Genomic DNA, 16580 nt, shown 5'->3' with positions numbered 1-16580 from the left:
AGAAAGGAAGGCTCGGAGGCAGGGGGAGGACTGGCAGGAAATCCAGTTGGCTTGGGTGGAGGTTTGGCTTCATATAATGGGCAGGGAGGTGCAGCATCCGTGTTTGGGCAGAGGAGTGAAAGAGACAGAGCTGGACTTCTGGAAATCACAGCACTGTATCTGATGGACTTCTGGAAATCACAGTGCAGATCTGATGGAACTCAGAAGAGACAGGCATGGGAAGCTGCTGGTCACTCTTTGGTGTGCCCTGGCGTCCTGTGCCAACGTTATAACATTTGTTTCTATTGGTCTCATCCATTAGAGTCTGAGCATCTTCAGAGTAGACACACTCTGGCATGATGCTGTCCAATAAAAATCTATTGTAAACCACAAACGTGAACCACATGTGCAATTTTCAATTTTCTAGTAGTCATGTTAAAATATAGTAAAAAGAAATAGATGAAACCCATTTTAGTATATACTTTATTAGTTTCTTCAAAATATCATTTCAAGGTGTAGTCTATATTGAAAGTTATTAGAGATTTAACACTTCTTTTTTCATACTAAATCCTCAAACTCTGAGGTGTATCTTATGCTTATGTGTCTGTGTGTGCTCAATTGTGTCCGACTCTTGGCAACCCAAGGCTGTATACTTGGGCTACAGCTGCAAGGACTGAAGCCCGCCAGGCTCCCCTGTCGATGGGATTTCCCAGGCAAGAATACTGGAGTGGATTGCCATTCCCTTCTCTAGGGGATCTTCTCTGGTTGAGGGATCGAATCCACATCTCTTGCATTGCAGGCAGATTCATTACCACTAAGCCACCTGGGAAGTGCCAGTTTTATGCTTATAGCACATTTCAATTTGAACTAGCCAAAATTCAATACTTTCTAGCCATATGTGGCAAGTAGCTGCCAGATTGGACAGGAAACAGGTCTAAAATATATTGCCTGGCACTTTGTAGGCCCTCAGTAAATGTACTGAATGAATGAAAAGTGTGGTTTCTGGAAATACTCCTCTCAGGGCCTTGATAATCAGTTGCCATTGCAGTGACCAGTAGCTAGAGATGAAAGGTAAGGCTCAGTCATGACGCTGTTGAGAGGATAGGAGAGACATTAATTCATTCATTCAGCTCCTCACTTATCTTTTGAGACGCATTCTTCTTCCATCTCCTTTAAAGTTCTTGCTCTCTTAGCCCAGAACCATGGAGATGAGCGGGCAGTGTAAGGCTAATTTGACACATGCCAAGTGCTCAGCAAAAGTTTTCTTTCTGATGAGTCTGAAGATCCTCCAGCGGTTCCCTTTGTTCCCTGATTAAGGGTAATCCTCCTCTCTGTGTATGCACATTCACTCGCTACCAGCAGCCCCATCTTTTTGAAGTCCTTTCCTAACCACCCTGAAGTCCACAGTCCTACTCCAGAAAGACCAGCTTCGGCTGAGGCTTCAATCACAGAACATCCTCAGTGGAGTCTCAGGAAGAGGAGCAAGGGCTTGACCAAGACCCCACGCGGGTTACTAGCTGGCCTGGGACTCCCCCATTTTGTTCACCACTGCAGTCCCAGGGCCTAGAACGGCGCCTGCTACGCACAGAGTGAATAAATCCTGAGTGAACCCAGGTACTCAGCTCCTAGCCCCCTAGAGCGTATCTACCTTTCCATTTCTCGTGAGTTCCTCTGTGATGTCCTTAGGCCTGTCCTGAGAGCCCGTCTGCGCTAAGGATGAGGCAGTAAGGACTCCCTGAGAGATGGGGACAGGCTACAACTGGTTTACTCCCCTCCCCCTAATCCCTGCCTTTTTCCCATTTGAAAAGTGCTTCACAAACCCCACCCTCACAAGGTTTACCGTAACTAAGTACCACCTGTACTATTATTTACATAATATTTTCTTAATGAAAGTCAATCCCCCTTTTTTTTTTCCTTTTTTACTTAAAGCTTTTTTTAATGCAACTTTATATCACTACCATAAATGGAAAAGCAGTATTGATGGATGGCCATATATAGATAGCAACCATAAAAATAAACACAATGACAACAAAACAATGTTACTCAGTTCAAGTTGCATACCTCTTGCTTACTGCAGCCTCTGAGGCTGGCATACTCCTCTGGTTAACAAAAGATGAGCCGAGTCTAAAGAGCAGTAGTAAAGGCAAGCCTGACCCAAGCTGAAATTTTTCTCCATTAAGTCATCGGAAGGAGAGGAATATTTTTAAAAACATTTTATTGAAATGTAACATACATGCAAAAAAGTACAGGTATCATAAACTTGAGGAAGGTTTGAGGAATCCCACATAACCAGATGAAGGGCATTGATAGCACGCAGAAGACCCCTGCCTGCTGCCTTCTAGTGGTTACGGCCCCACCAAGGGAAACCATTATCCTGACCTCTACTAGCATGGATGGGTTTTGCCCATTTTTACATTTCATATAAATGAGAACATACAACATATAGTCTTTTTGTCTCTGACTTCCCCTGCTCAGCCCTACACTCATGAGATTTGTCCATAATCTTGCATGTAGTTGTTCATCCCTTCTCCTGTTAGGCACACATTTTTGTGGCCTCCCTACCTGGATGTGCAATTTCTGGATCATGAAGTGTACCAATGCTCAGCTCTAGGAGATCTAGCCAGAAAGTCCTGCCAAATAAATGTATGACTCTAACTTCCTATCAACAGTTTTATGAGGGTTCCACTTTCTCCCCATCCTTACCAACACTTGACATTTTCCATCATTTTTCAATGTATCCGTTCTGATAATTGTATCTGATTATGGTTTTATTTTGGAGTTTCCTGATGACTGAAGAAGCTGACCACCTTTCTAATGATAGAAAAGGAGGAATTTTCAAAGGGAATTGTGTCATATAATGTGATGTAATGTCATGTCCATGTGTCATGATTATACATCTTGAGTAGCACCTAAAATCATCTTGCATGTAGGAGTTGCCACCTTTTTTATTATGGTGGTTTTAATTGTAGTTGTTTCAAGAGGAAGGGAAAAGAGAAAGGTTAAGACTATTGCTTGAGCAGAGGAAGTGTCCTCTACTCTCTATCCATCCAGTGAACCAGTGAAGTTGCTCAGCCATGTCCGACTCTTTGCAATCCCATGGACTGTAGCCCACCAGGCTCCTCCATCCACAGAATTTTCCAGGCAAGAATACTGGAGTGGGTTGCCATTTTCTTCTCCAGGGGATCTTCCCCACCCAGGGATCAAACCAGGTCTCCTGCATTGCAGGCAGATGCTTTACCCTCTGAGCCTCCAGGGAAGCCCTTACTCCGGACCAGCACTATCCACCTCCTCTTTGATGCATCCTGAAACAAAATAAACAGGCAAGAGGACCTTCTGATCCAGTGGTTGGAAACCCCAATAACCAACATGAAAACTGAAGAATGTGCTCTCAGAGGCAAGGCTGCATGCTTTGTGAGGGTTTCCCAAATGAGCATCGGGTACCAGGGCAACAATGTGATCAGATCACCATCAACATCTTTCTGTTCAGAACATCTTTATCACATACCTCTCCCCAGGTGCTGGCTTGGGCTTTTGTGCAACCCTTTCTCTTAGAAGTTACTGAATCGAGTTGGATGGCTCTAAAGTGACCAAAAGGAGAGGACACAAAGGGAAAGAATCGGATGACAATGTGAGCACCGGAGGCTGGCGGAAGAGTTCAGAGAAGGCGCTGCAGCCGGACTGTCTGGATTCATGTCCAACTCCTCCCCTCCCTGGCTCCATCATTTGGGACAAGTTTACTTCCCTTCTCTGAGCCTCAGTTTCCTCATCTGTCATAAGGAGGTGATAATAATAGTACCCATTTGAGAGAGTTGCTGCAAGGAGTGAATGAAATGATCAAAGTGAGTCCTTCACACTCTACCTGGCACACAGCCCTCAACAACAGACAGCTGTGCTGCTATTATTACCTGATGCTCGGGAGACTGAGAGTTCCTCAGTGTGGGGTCAGGAAAGTCTCACATCCCTTCCTCTAACACAGCTGGTAAGATGTCTGCAGAGGGAGGAATCGAGCTTGACGGGAAGGGGGAGTGGCTCCCTAGGCTCTAGTGAGGTAGGGCGGGGATAACTGCATGCCCTGTAGAGTGACAAGGAAGAGAAGACCTCAGAGCATAGATGCCACAGAGGCCTGGCGGAAGGCACAGATTCAGAGCCTTCTCCCTCCCGTAAGCAGAAGGTCCAGCGGACCTACACAGCCAATGCAACAGGCAGTGAAGTGCACTGATGACAGGGAGAAAAGAGCTAGGAGCAGTAATTCCACGCAAATACTTCCACAAGTATTGCTTCATTTCTCATAAATGTCAGCAGAGGGCCGGAGAGGTTAAGTGACCTATCTGCAGTCACCCAAATAGTATTACCTTTCTACAATCCCAGAGAGGCAAGGAAACCAGCACTCAGTTCAAAGTCAGCTGCTGACTTCAAGGTGTATGACCCTAGTCATCCCGCCTGCACTTCACGGCCCCCATTGCCTTTGTCCTGGCCTGGTTATTTCTCACTGTGGACCCATCATCCCAAAGCTTAAGTCTTAAAACAAACATGTGTATCATCAGTCGTGGTTCTATGGACTGGTCAGGCTCTGCTGGGTCATCGTCACATGGGTTCCTCCATGTGGCTATAGTAGATGGAGTCTGGGACCTGGGTCAGCCTAACTAAGCTTAGCATTCAAGAGCACTGTCCTGGCCAGTAGTTGAGCCAGGTGATTAAATGATTCAATGGTTTTCCTTGCACTGGGTTCTCTACCTCCCAGCCTCCAGGGCTCACAGTCTTATACCTAGCACAGCAAAGTTCCACATGGCAGAAAAGAGGTGCTACCCGTTAAACAAGTCACATATTTTCCCTCCTTTTTTGGGAGGTTGTTGAGGTCAACGTGTTGTGGAAATTCCTGACGGGTTTGGGACCTTGATTCAGTTCAGTTCAGTCGCTCAGTCGTGTCTGACTCATTGCAGCCCCAAAGTCTGCAGCATACCAGGCCTCCCTGTCCATCACCAACTCCCCGAGTACCCATTGCCTGTGAAAGAGAGGCGTTGAGCAGAGCATCCCCCAGCCTGCATATCAGGGTCCAGAAGACATTTTTAGTTTTAAAAAATCAACCAAACAAAAAATAACCCTTCGGTAAGTATTTTAGGCATTGCTGGCCTCATATGGTTGCTGTCACAACTGCTCCTCTCTGCCATCCCAGCCCCAAAGCAGCCAAGGATTATAGTCAAACAAAGGAGTGTAGCTATGTTCCAATTATGTTTCATTTATTAGAACAGATGATGGCTAAAATTCACCCAAGGACAATAGGATGCTGACCTCTACACTAGGGCCTCCTTGATGCTAGACAGCAGGTTTCAAAGATGCTCAAACCCAGGAGATAATATAGACCCTGGAGTGCTACTCCTCACTCTGCATCCAACTGACCGCCCATTAGAAAGTACCTACGTGCAACCACAAGGGAGCAACAGGATGCCTGTTGAAAAAACCAGCTTTGTCCCCTCTCCAGGGATCCTCGTTCCTTCCCAGAATCCCACAGTGAGCTGTCTAGATCCCCAGTGTCACCAGAAAACGATCTCAATCCAGCATCTGGCCAGGCCCAGGGAGACCCCCACTCTTACCCCCACCAGCTGACCCCAGTCATATAAGACAAGATTCAGAGTTCAATAGGATGCTCCCTGAGTCTTCCCGGAGGAGGAAGGCAGGATAAGCGGCACCAGGAGGCAAGGCAGATGCCATGGACCCGAGCAAGAGAGCACCGGCTTCCCTGAAAAGGTTTTGAGCAGGGTGCAGCATCTGTGAAAAATTCGAGCAGGGCCACTGCTCCCATTAGATGGGCCTGCCCCCCTCCTCCAGGCTGCAGCTTTTCTTTCGAGGAACAAGACTACATCTGTTTGGCGATACTCTATCTGGAATCGTTAAATAAACCTTTCAGGCCCTGGCAAACAACAGCCCATCTTATTCCGATGGGGGAGCTCCTGAAACGCACCAGACTTATTAATCCTAAATCTGTCTGCACGCACCCCCCTCAACTCCCCTCCGGGCAGGTCCGTACCGCCCCCACTCCCAGCCCTCCACTGGGGGAAAGGCTGCTCACCCTCGCCACCTTTGGCCCCTCTCGATGGGAACAGATTCTTGGCTTTGAGTGTTTCTTCGAGTTTACTTTTAGTATTGTCTACTTGGGTTTTTTTTTACTCCCTCCCCCACTCTTCCCAGGGGGTCTCTCTCCCTCACTGACTTGTTCAGTGGATCACAGTCACACAATACTGTCTGAGCAAACTTGCTCAGGGCCCCACAATTATCTCATCTTCCCATTACCCCCACCCTCACCCCCTTGGGACCACCGAGAAGCAGGCAAAGCTAAACAAATAAAGGATGGGAGGAGGGATGCAGCCAGCTTTTCCAAGGCCCTGGCCATGTGGAATTGCAGGCTCACAGGCTCAGTTCAGCTTGCCTTCTGCTCCCCAAGGGCACCAGCAGTACACACACACACACACACACACACACACACACACACACACACACCCTGAGCCCCTCCTACAGCTGAAACCCAAGTCCACCACAAAAGCCTGTTGCAATGCAGGCTGAGGGATCTGTGTGTCCAGCTGTGCACACAGACCTCTGCACACACACCCCCTTCCCCCTACCTCCAGTCGTCTCTGGCTTCCTACACGGTGGCACACACTTCATCGCCCTGACTCCCCTTTCCAGGAAATCTGTTGCCTCCTCTGAGAGTCAGGGAAGGCGTGAAGTTGCCGTGGGCACGTTTGGGCTCTTACATAGTTACTGCTGGATGCTGGTGACACATGGGTTTGAACGTGCCCTTCTGCCCGCCCCCCCTTCCCCTTTCCCACCCGGGAAAGGACTGCATGGGGACACGCTAGGATCTAACACGCACTCCTCTGCTCTGCGATTAAAGCCCAGCCTCGCCCCTCCAATCAGAAGCCCGCTGGTGAGAGGGCCACTGCTCAGCCGAGGTTGAGAGGGAAGGGAGGGAGATTTGAGCAGGGGAGGAAATGATGAAATCAGCCAGCCGGTCTGGAAGCTCAGTCACTGAGGGGGTTGGAGGTAGCAAACAGTCATTCCCTTGGGGAAGAAGAGGACCCCTCCAATTTAGAGACTCTAAACAGGCCGGTGTGAGGATGAGGGAAGTTTCCTGGGAGGCGGGAGGTGGGGCGGGGGGAGCAGTGAAGACTCTCTTCCAATAGCATTCTTGCTTCACTCCTTGTAGAGCACCTTGGGCGGGGGGTGAGGCCAACCCCGTGTGATCCCGCCCATGGTGCCGAACACCTGAACCCTGGCATTCAGGAGTGGAGCTCTGTGGCAGCTATTCTAAGATCCGAGTTTATGTTACTTTGTGTTTTCGCATTTCCCACCCATCTCCCCATGCACTGTGAGTGTACACACCTCTTCTGCCTGGCTTTGCCCGCAGTAGATGGAGATTATCCCACCCTGCCTAGGTGCTGACACGTGGGCAGGCTCAGCGAGTCCTCTTTGCACACATGGAAGAGCTGCGGCTTGAGGAAACCGAGCTCCTCCTGGTTCAAGGTCAGGGGGCCAATCTGCAGTTTCACTCCCAATGGCCGCTCCATCTGGCACTCCTGTCTCCTTATCTTGGCTGTGGGCAGGCCATAAACTGCAATGACCGGGCCGTTGCGGACAGAGCAAATGCCTAGCAATGTTTCCCAAATATCAGTCCTTTGGAGACCCAGCTTTGAGTGACTTCAATTATTTCTTTAATATTTACCTTTAAATCAACTCACATATTTTATAATAAAACACTGCAGTAGTAATATTTCTGAAAACAAGTTTCATATATTATGTTTCCTTTGCACATGAAAAAAAAAGCATAAATGTTCTTCAAAATACACCTAAAATTACCTTGTGTACCATACTCTGGTACACAGTATAGAAGGTATTTTAACCTTTGGGCCAGGTGAAGTATTTCAAGCAAGTCTCTGAGGTCAGTCCTCTCATCCATAAAATGGGAATGAAAGTAACTTACTCTGCCTTCCTGAGGGTGTCAATACCCGACAAAGGACAGTGGGGGCTATACAGAGTTATCAAGTAGAAAGGGGAGTTTTAACAGAAACTGTAGCCAGGAGAATGTCCCAAAATTTAATAAGCATGGGAATTGTGGAAAGTATAAGTTGCTAAAAGAGGAAGGAGTAGAGAATGCTGTACATACTTAAAAGAACAGGAGCCCTGCACAGATCCTGCGAAGGAGCTCTAACAGAAATAGTAGAGAAATGTACAGGCTATTAAAAGAAACAATACACTCCCACATGAAAAACACAAATAAAAGAACCTATAGAGATTTCTGACCCCAAGTAGAATCTCTTGAGCCACAAATGTGAAGCGAGGGGATGATGAGGCATTGGGTGACTCAGGGGGAGCCCCACAGCCTAAACAGTGGCCTGGGAAGCCTTCCTGGAGGTGGTGTCACCCTTCCCCACATCTCAGCTCCAAAACCCCCTTGGGCTTGTGTCGTGGACAGCAGGTGCATGTTGGAATCGACTTTTCTGGAGGCTGGTGGCGGTTGGCAGGACGTCGGGGCTGCTAAAGGCAGCAATGCTGTGTTTCTGGGGTGTCACCCGGCACTTAGCACCCTCTGCTGCTTCTCCACAGCCCCCCACGCACCCCCTCACCCACAGCCTCCTGCGTGCATGTTCTTCCCACTGGAAATCTTTCTGATGGCTGCTTTCAGGGAAACTTGTCTTTCTCATTTTCCGTAGTGTTTCTCTCTCTTCTGTGCAACTGTCAGAGTGCAACTATTTCTATCTCCTCTGCTGTTGCTTCTCTCTGCTACTCTGTAGCTTATCTTGGTCTTTTCCTCTGTGTTCTCTGCCTCCTTTCTCCATCCTGGTTATCTTCTTTAATGATATCCTTTTCATATCCTTTTCATCCCACGCTGACCCCCAACTCGAGGCCTCTTTCTATATCCCATCCTTTCATTCTGTAGAGAAGAGTCCCAGGGACTCTGCTCTATTGTAATGATTATCAGTGGCTATGGGACTCTAAGGTATTGTCCTCTGGGATCTGAGCAGAAAGGATGGTTTAGAGTCACAGTGAATACTCTAACACCATTACACACAACACACAAAACACACACACAGTGTGGCATTGGGCATTTTGCCAATACTTTCCAAATTGTGCCTCCTGCCCACGGTCAGAATGAAGAATCGATAGTTATTTCCATCCACATCTTTACGAAATAGCTACAACCCAGAAGCTCAGCCAAATGACCTCAGTTTCTGCTTTTGGTCCAGAATCCTGATCTCTGGACCCTCAGTGTGTAAAGGGGCATTTGAGTTGTAACAGTAAGGACTTCATAGCTTGAAACAACCAGGACAAACCCACATACTTTAGAGGCGGCTCTGTGGGGTCCCAGTGCCAATTCTGCCCAGGATGATTTTATACGTCACCAAACAGCTTGGAGCCTCAGTTTAACCATCTGGCAAATAGGCGAAAGAACATGTAGCTCAAGGGCTTCCGTAAGGATTGAGTGGAATCATCCATGACAGCCTCTGGCAGGATGTCTATTTCAAAAAATCATGTTCAACCTACTGTCTGCTCAACCCAAGGGGGTTCTTACTGTGAGGATCTGGCTTCTTAGAACAGTCGTTCCCTGTCTGTGAAAACTTTGGTCCAGGACATGAGGTGCCTGGCATCGTTCAAGGCCACCTGTCGGCACCTGAGCCTCATCCCAGCTCCCCTCCAGGCTGGAGCAATGCTGAAGGCTCCACCCCCTGGCACTACCCTCTCTGGAGGCCTTCACCTTGTAAGTGTGCCACCTCCTGCTGCCTGTCCGCTCTGCTTGGTCCTAGCCGTCTGGAATAGGCCCTTCTCTCTGGGGAAAATATTATTGTTTTTTTGGCCGCTTGTTTGATCCTCCAAAGTCAATATTTGTGGAGATAAGCACCGTGTCCTGTAGCAGTGCAGTTGTTTATGATTCTGTCCACATCCCATTTGATTCCAGTTCCTTCTGGGCCACAGTGGGAGGTAAGGGCGCATTTCAACCACAGTGGGTCCCATTACTCACCCAAACTGTCTCATCCAATGAGGAGGAAGGGCTGGGTCCAGTCTTGTCCAGATCCTGGACGTGTGCTCCTAGCCTGCCCTGACAGGAGCTGGACAGGAATTTAATGTGACCTTCCAGGAATCGAACCCGAGTCTCTTGTGTCTCCTGCATTGCAGGAGGCTTCTTTACCTGCTGAGCCATGGGGGAAGCTCTCCAGGAAGCTGGCAGTCTGGACTCCTCTGCGTCCAGGCCTTCCCTGTTAACACATCCCAGGCCTACCCCAAGCTCCTCCACTAGATGATGAGGTCCCGGACTGGTCCTTTCTATAAAAATGAGATTTTCTGTTTCCACTTCACATAAAAATGCCTGGTGAGATTTTTCCACCCAGACTGGAGAGCTTATTTCAAAGGATTTGACTTAAAATATAGGTTGTGAGGGGTACGCAAAATTCCCTTTGAAGTGGCCTGCAGGGAAGGGCATTCCCCAGAGAGTGGGGTGGGCAGCCATTCTCTTCTGCAGCTACACAAGAGATGCCATGGCAGGCTGGGATGACATCCGATTTAGGACAGACACACTACATATATTAAGCCGTTGAGAGCAGAGAAAGCAACCGTGGTTTCAAGTGAAGCCCCAGAGTAACAGGCATGAGGACATGCAAGGTTGCAACTGAGCTGTTTCTTAGGTGGGCAATTCTGTATAATTATAAGGGAATAGAAGCAGGAATTATGAATTAACCATGATCAGTGGCTTTCTGGGGGGCTTCCCAGGTGGCACTAGTGGTAAAGAACTTGCCTGCCAGTGCAGAAGACATAAGAGATGCCAGTTCGATCCCTGGGTCAGGAAGATCCCCTGGAGGAGGACCTGCAACCCATTCCAGTATTCTTGCCTCGAGAATCCCAAGGACAGGGGAGCCTGGTGGGCTACAGTCCATGGGGTCGCAGAGTCAGACACGACTGAAGCAACTCAGCACACAGGCACACAATGGCTTTCTGGAGAGACACCAGGGAGGCTAGCTAGTGAATAATAGTAATAACAACAGCAACAGGAGAGAAGGAAGAACAGGAAAGGGAAAGGAGAAAGAAGGAGGGAGAAAGGAGGTGGAGAGGAGGGGGAGAGGGGGAGAGGGGGGAAGGGGGAGGAGGAGGGGAAGAGGGCAGTGGAATAGCTGCGTGTTCTGCTCTGTACCAGTCTCTTAGCAAAAAGACTTGCAAAAATAACCTCACTGAGTTACTTAATTCTCAGAACAAACCCACAAAGCAGTTCTTATCATCCCCATTTTTCAGATAAGGAAAGTGATACCCTGAGAGGTTAAAGTGACCTGTCCAAGGCATACAGCTCGCAGAAAGCAGGCGCCAAATGAGATTTGGCTAGATCAAGCAAACTCCCAAAGATTCATTTTTGCAGAACTCATCATTCTGTACTGAAGACAGGCCCTTATTATCTTGTCTTAGTCATTTCCTTGATTATTCTTCTTTCTCCCTTTGAGACAATGGGATCCTTTAAATCCTTGGCCTGAGCCCATGCTAGGCTCCAGGACAAATTATTCAAATGAGTCAAGATGACCCATGCCTGTCTTAGCCACCCATGGATCTGAGATTGCCATAACCCTCCCTGAAGCACCTGGAAAGTTTGGAGACCTTCAGGAATTTAGGGCAACTGCTATGCACCAGGAATGGTTTTCTTTGTTTGGGATAAATCGGTGAACAAAGCGGACAGTGCTCCCTTTCCTGGTGGAACTTATGTGGGAGGAGGGTAGGGGACACAGAGGCGGTGGGGAGAACAGGAATGACTGGCAGACATGGAAGGGGGTTTCTCCTCATGGGCTTCCTTTTAAGAAAGCTCGACCCAGCTCCAGTCTGCTCTCCATGCTGCAGCCAGAGAGGATTCTGTTCCAAACTCAACTATGAGCAACTCAAATTCCTGTTCAAAAAGCGGTCTTCCTTTGCTCTTAGGATGAAGACCCAAAGCCTCAGATCTGCCATCAAGGGCCTAGGTGGGGTCCCCATCCCTCTCGCGTCTCACTGCACACCGAACACCTCCCTTTTCTAACTGGTGCTTCCAGTCCCTTCCCTTTGTACCAGCCAGCATCTCCTTCAACCATCTCCTCCGTCATCTCAACCTTCTGGAAGGCCTTCTCCCACATTGGTCAAACCGTCCTTACAGACTCCCCAAGCACCCTAGACCTCTCTGTGACACTTCTCAGCCTTACGGCTTCACCCTGAGTTAGGCACGTAGCTGATGACTGCGTCCCACATCAGACTGCAAGCTCCTTACAGTCTGACCACGTGGAGGTAAGCTCCACACTGGACTGGCCGTGGCACTCACCACCGTGTGCCTAGAACTTAGCCAGGACCTGGTCCAACACAGTCTGCTGAATGAATGACCTTTCCCTGCACCCCGTACCCTCTAATGACCTTCTCATCTGAGGGGTGCAAACCTCCCTTTCCTAAAAAGTCAACAGGCATGGGGGTTAAGAGCTGAGGGCAGGGTGCCCATGACATTTCGACCTCCAGCCAGGATCTGCGGTCTCAGAGTACAGGTGCATACATAAGGACAAAGACAGAATGTGTGACCGCCCACAGTCCAGGTCATATGGTCACAGCAACTGTGATGGAAAACACTCCACTGCAATGCAAAATCCTGGAGAAATAACAGTGTGAAATGAGTCACTAGCCAAATCCATCTCTATAAAAATGCTGAGCAGAAACCCTCCAGCCTCACGAAGATTAGAGTTGCAAACCCAAGAACTCTGTTGCATAGCACCTACTCCCCCTTTCATTGGAAAAGCACAGGCCTAGGCTGCAAAAGTGAAAGTGAAGTCGCTCAGTCGTGTCCGACTCTTCGAAACCCCATGGACTGTAGCCCACCAGGTTCCTCCGTCCATGGGATTCTCCAGGCAAGAATACTGGAGTGGATTGCCATTTCCTTCTCCAGGGAATCTTCTCGACCCAGGGACTGAACCCAGGTCTCCCGCATTGCAGGCAGACGTTTTAACCTCTGAGCCACTAGGGAAGCTCCCAAGGCTGCAAAAGCTACCTTTTAATTGGAGAAATAAGAGGCATCCCTTCACTTATTGAACTAACATGCATTGATTAAGCCCCTACTGTGCTTTTGCTGTTGTTCAGAAACAAAGTCATGTCTGACTCTTTTGAGACCCCATGGTCTGTAGCCCGCCAGGTTCCTCTGTTCATGGGATTTCCCAGGCAAGAATACTGGAGTGGGTTGCCATTTCCATCTCCAGGGGCTCTTCCTGACCCAGGGATTGAACTCACATCTCCTACACTGGCAGGTGGATTCTTTACCACTGAGCTACCAGAGAAGCCCTCCTGTGCTTTAGGGATATAAAAATAAACTAGACCATGAACTCAGAGTCTTGCCAAATGAACAGAGCAGGCAGGCTGGGCGGAACAAGGGGTAGGGGCAATGAGGCAGATACCTACCTCAGCACAGGAAGGGCCTCTTGGAGATGATAAGACCCAGGAAGAGTCTAGAGACAGATAAGAGTTGGGTTGGGTTGCAAAAGGCTTTCCAAGCCATTGGAATGGCACAGACAAAGGTATGGCAGTAGACAGAGCCTGGGTTGTGGTGGGAACTGCTGGAGGTTTGATATTGCTGGGAAGTTAAGGGTAAGACAGAATGGAGGGAAGGGAGCTGGAGCAGGAGGGAGGAGACAGGCCTTAGAGCAACTTTTAAGTCCTGTGAAGAATTGTGAAAACGTTTATGTCCAAACAAAGGAGGAGCATTGAGCACTTTAAGCAGGAGAAAAGCATGGATAAAACCGCATTTTATGTGGCTCCTAATATGGGGATAAAAGATTTGTAGGAGACCAAGAAAGGCCATGCCAAAGAATGTTCAAACTAACGCACAATTACACTCATCTCACGTGCTAGCAAAGTAATGCTCAAAATTCTCCAAGCAAGGCTTCAACAGTACTTGAACCGAGAACTTCCAGATGTTCAAGCTGGATTTAGAAAAGGCAGAGGAACCAGAAACTAAATTGCTAACATCCATTGGATCATAGAAAATGCAAGAGAATTCCAGAAAAACATCTACTTCTGCTTCATTGACTAGGCCAAAGGCTTTGACTATGTGGATCACAACAAACTGTGGAAAATTCTTCAAGAGACAGGAATACCAGACCACGTTCGAAATCTGTATGCAAGTCAAGAAGCAACAGTTAGAACCAGACATTGAACAAAGGACTGGTTCCAAATTGAGAAACGAATACATCAAGGCTGTATATTGTCACCCTGTTTATTTAACTGATATGCAGAGTACATCATGTGAAATGTTGGGCTGGATGAAGCACAAGCTGGAATCAAGATTGCTGGGAGAAATGTCAAAAACCTCAGATATGCAGATGACATCATCCTCATGGGAGAAAGCAAAGAGGTACTAAAGAGCTTCTTGATGAGGGTGAAAGAGGAGAGGGAAAGCGCTGGCTTAAAGCTCAACATTCAAAAAACTAAGATCATGGCATCTGGTCCCATCACATCATAGCAGATAGATGGGGAAACAATGGAAACAGTGACAGACTTAATTTTGGGGGGCTCCAAAATCACTGCAGATGGTGACTGCAGCCATGAAATTAAAAGACGCTTGCTCCTTGGAAGAAAAGTTATGACAAACCTGGACAGTATATTAAAAAGCAGAGACATAACTTCGCCAACAAACGTCCATATAGTCAAAGCTATGGTTTCTCCAGTAGTCATGTATGGATGTGAGAATTGGACCATAAAGAAAGTTAAGTGCCGAAGAACTGATGCTTTTGAACAGTAGTGCTGAAGACTCTTGAGAGTCCCTTGGACTGTACAGAGATCAAACCAGTCCATCCTAAAGGAAATCAACCCTGAATATTCATTGGAAGGACTGATGCTGAAGCTGAAGCTCCAATACTTTGGCCACCTGATGTGAAAAACTGACTCATTGGAAAAGACCCTGATGCTGGGAAAGATTGAAGGCAGGAGGAAAAGGGGACGACAGAGGATGAGATGGTTGGATGGCATCACTGACTCAGTGGACATGAGTCTGAGCAAATTCTGGGAAATAGTGAAAGACGGGGAAACCTGGCATGCTGTAGTCCATGGCGTTGAAAAGAGTCAGACTCAACTGAGTGACTGCACTGAACTGAAGGGGACCAAGGAGAGGAGAGAAGCCAGTTAGAAAGCTGTGGCCATGTCCCCAGATAAGAGACAAGAACATAGTATTGAGTTATAGGAGAGGCATAGGGAGAGGGGTTCAAGAAGGGTTTAGAAATCTATACTCAGAACAACTAGAGTATAATAAAAGCAATAACCCACACTTTACAATTCTGAGTTCTTTCTATGCTGGCCACTCGGGAAAACTTTATGTACATCATTATGTTTTAACATTTATCCAAGTAGGTGGGGGATCCAGGATGAGAAAGGCCTGGAGGCTCTAGGACCCTCTATGTAGGGTCTAAATATCTTTAAAGTGCTCTACAGATGCTAATGGCAACTGAGCTTAGATTAGGGGAGAAGAATGAAGTAGGTGATGGAGTGTAGAGTAGAAATGAAAAAGAGCAGGTCCCCATGAATCATGAAGAGAAGACTTTCATTAGGGACTTTGGGAGAAAGTAAGTTTGGACAAAAGTTTGCAAAGTCAAATGTTTCTGTGTGTCAGAAAGTGAACACAAGTTCCACAGGCAAAAGGCCAGGCAGTTAGGAGCGGTGGGGACCGTGGCAAACGGAGAGTCCACATGCCATCAAAAGGGTCAGCCACTGCCCAGTTCTAGTGACAGTAGCCTTTCGAGAAAGAGGGTTTGAGGTAATCAAACTAGCTGATGTTCAAAGCAAAACCAGTTCTCCAGACTTTTGCCTGAATTCTCCCACGCTGAAAATATTTGAAAATTTGGAAAAGAAAAGAAAAACCTTGTACAAAGCACCCCAACCTGCCTCCAAGTTGGACACCAGTCTAGGATTGGCAGTGTGAGTGCTCTGCTGTCGTCTGTCCATCCAGCAACTGAGTACCTCAAGGAGAGGGAGACTCTGGACGGGGCACACAAGTGCAACCAAGATGAAAGGAGTGGCTCAGGGTCCTGGAGACTTGCCAGCTTCCTGCTCAAATGCCATTTGAAGAAGGAGAGATCAGGCGTGGTAATGTCTCGTCCCCACCAAGTGACAGGATCTGCAGAGACATGCCTTCCTAGGATGAGTGAGATCTGTCACGCTGTCAACAAGGGTTGTCAGACACCAAGAATATCTTCAAGATCTAGAAGCTCAAGCAGCAAGTTACATGCTGAAAGGCAGCTGCGAGGGCTAGACTGCCTGTTGGAATTCTGCCACCATCTCCCATCCCTGTCTCCTGGGGCCATCCTCCGCTGTCCTTGCAGAGTCCCTATTTCACTTCCTATCCTGTGACTCAGGTCCAATGACCCTCACCCCCATCCCTCCCTCTAGATGTCTTCTCTTCAGACCCCAGTGACTGGCTCCCCTCTCCTGGTCTACCCCTGACCTCCCTGACTGTCCCAGTTGTGAACCCACTGCTCTGGGCTGACCTCGTGACCCAGGTGTCATTGTGTGGTCTTGTGATTTAAGGCACCAAGTGGGGAGTCTAGGGAGAGAACCTGAATCAGTACTTACTGAAACAG

The sequence above is a fragment of the Budorcas taxicolor genome, chromosome 2 (assembly GCF_023091745.1).
Source record: "Budorcas taxicolor isolate Tak-1 chromosome 2, Takin1.1, whole genome shotgun sequence".
Lineage (NCBI taxonomy): Eukaryota > Metazoa > Chordata > Mammalia > Artiodactyla > Bovidae > Budorcas > Budorcas taxicolor.
This window is presented reverse-complemented; position numbering follows the sequence as displayed.